This window comes from Equus quagga, unplaced genomic scaffold (assembly GCF_021613505.1).
Source record: "Equus quagga isolate Etosha38 unplaced genomic scaffold, UCLA_HA_Equagga_1.0 140438_RagTag, whole genome shotgun sequence".
NCBI classification, from domain to species: domain Eukaryota; kingdom Metazoa; phylum Chordata; class Mammalia; order Perissodactyla; family Equidae; genus Equus; species Equus quagga.
In genome coordinates this window covers 26,268-28,312 of record NW_025796586.1, presented here as the reverse complement: position 1 = coordinate 28,312, position 2,045 = coordinate 26,268, and the positions used below count along the sequence as shown (strand labels likewise).

At 50.5% G+C, this 2,045-nt stretch overlaps 1 long non-coding RNA gene across 1 annotated transcript; it reads left to right on the top strand.

Moving 5' to 3' along the window:
• The first annotated feature begins 6 nt into the window (after positions 1-6).
• LOC124232880 (uncharacterized) lies at positions 7-1,224 on the top strand. Its single transcript, XR_006886937.1, has 3 exons — positions 7-452; positions 596-643; positions 804-1,224. It is a non-coding gene; the product is annotated as an uncharacterized LOC124232880 (long non-coding RNA).
• Positions 1,225-2,045: the final 821 nt, after the last annotated feature.

Genomic DNA, 2,045 nt, shown 5'->3' with positions numbered 1-2,045 from the left:
GCTCAGGTAGAGAAGGGAGTGGGGATTGGGGTTTTCTTGTTCCCCTGGGGGGTTTCAAGCCCCAGGTGGAACTTGCCCTGTGTTGTTCATGGGGATTCCCCTCCACACACATGTGCTCGCCGCTCTGGAGCTGCTTGCTGACCCTCTTATTAAAGCACCTGTGAAAATGAAAGACAGATTTCTTCACCTTGATAGTTTTGGTGCTGGAGACCTGATTCTAGCAGTCGAAGGTCAGAGGGGAAGGTCCTTGCTCAGGATCGGGCTCCGGTTGGTCCAGTCCCCACACATCTCCTTTCTTCATGTTTCTCAATCCTTCCCTGAGTCTTCAGTTACTGTTCTGGAAACTTCTCTGTGGTCCAGGACTAGGGGGCTCCTCTAGTATCTCATGACCCAGTCTTCTCCCTGTTATCTTCCCACAGGTGGAGAAGGAGGGAGCTACACTCAGGCTGCAGGTAAGTTTGGGTTGGGGGTTGATTCCTGAGACCCTTGGGATAGTGTAGACAGGAGCCCATGAGGGAGCTCACTCACCTCATAGCTCCTCCTTTAGTCTCCTCTCCTGTGGGCTCTGACCAGGTCTTGTTTTTGTCCACCCCAGGCAGTGACAGTGCCCAGGGCTCTGACGTGTCTCTCATGGATCCTAAAGGTGAGCCCCTGGAGGCCTGAAGTTAGGAAGGAGTTGGGGCAGAGGGGACACGACTGGGTTTGGGGATTCGTTGGGACATTTTGAGGACGTAGTGGGTTATTGAGAATATCAACACTTGTGTGACTGACCTGAATTTGTTGATGGTTATTTTCTTTCCTAGTGTGAGCTGGCTTGTCGGGGACTGAGTGACGCAAGATTTGTTCACGCTCCCACTTTGTGGCTTCAAGAATCCTGTCTAGTTTTTCTGCAGCTGGCATCTGAGTGTGTTTGTGTTCCTATTAGCATAATAAGAGGAGGTGGGGAGACTGGCCCACTCCCCGCCTGCCCACCACGACCCGCCCACACACTTACCTGTGTTATTTGCCCTGATGACTTCCCTGTTCCAGCGGAGGTGTGGCTGGGCCGTCTCTATCCCTGTCTCAACTTCCTGTTGCACCGAATAGTAATGATTTGCTTCCTTGTTGAAAATGTGAATCGAAATATAAATTTTTTTTCGAATTCTTGTCATAAGGGATTGTTGTGTTAATTAAAGGAGAAATTTCCTAAAGTTTGAGAGAGGAAATAAATGGAAGCACTGAGAACCTTCTAGAATCTGTGTGTTTGTTGTGCTGAGTCTGTTGCAGGTGGAGACAGGATAAGGCCGTGAGGAGCCGAGCGTGGACGGGGCCTGTGCCCAGTGGGTGCCCAGTGCATCGTGGGCTGTGATGTTGTCATTCCTCAGCTGGGTCATCCTTACTGCTCCTTTGTTGTAGTCCCTTCAGTAGAATCCTGTCCCACCAGGACCTGTGATCACAGGGACTCGGACATCACCTGGACGCTGTTGTGTCTTCGGGCGTCAGCACCGTGGGCAGCGAGGGCTTCGTCAGGTTGGGTCAGCTCAGACCTGGGTCCGGCCCTCGGCCCCAACGTTGTGTGTGTTTGGATTTTGTTTCTTTGTGGAGACTTTGCTGTTGAGAGATGAATTTTCAGACTCATCCAGCTCTTGCCCTCCTTCTAGGGTTGTTTCCTAGATTCTTTCCACCTTTTCTTCTTTTTTAAAGAAGCAGATTCTAGAATTAGCAGAGAGGAGGGATCCGATAGTTTCTCATCTTAGATAAATTCTGGTTGGGTTTCTGTCTTCTCTGCAGCCTGCACCCCTCTCTCTGCCCTTTTCTATAGTCATCCTAGTGCTGGCTCCCATCCAAACACTGGATTTACAAAGCAGAGGCTACTGTACATTCACAGTTGATTGGAAAATAGGACCCATAAGCCTAGGATTCTTTTTTCTAAAAAGGGAAGTATAATTGTGTGTGAGTGTGCAGGTGGGCGGCTGTGGGAGGGAGGGAGGGGAGAGCCGCGCTTGTGAGAAAAGTACAGGCGGCACTGATGTCAGTGTGAGTGGACGTTGAGCTGTAGCTGCCAC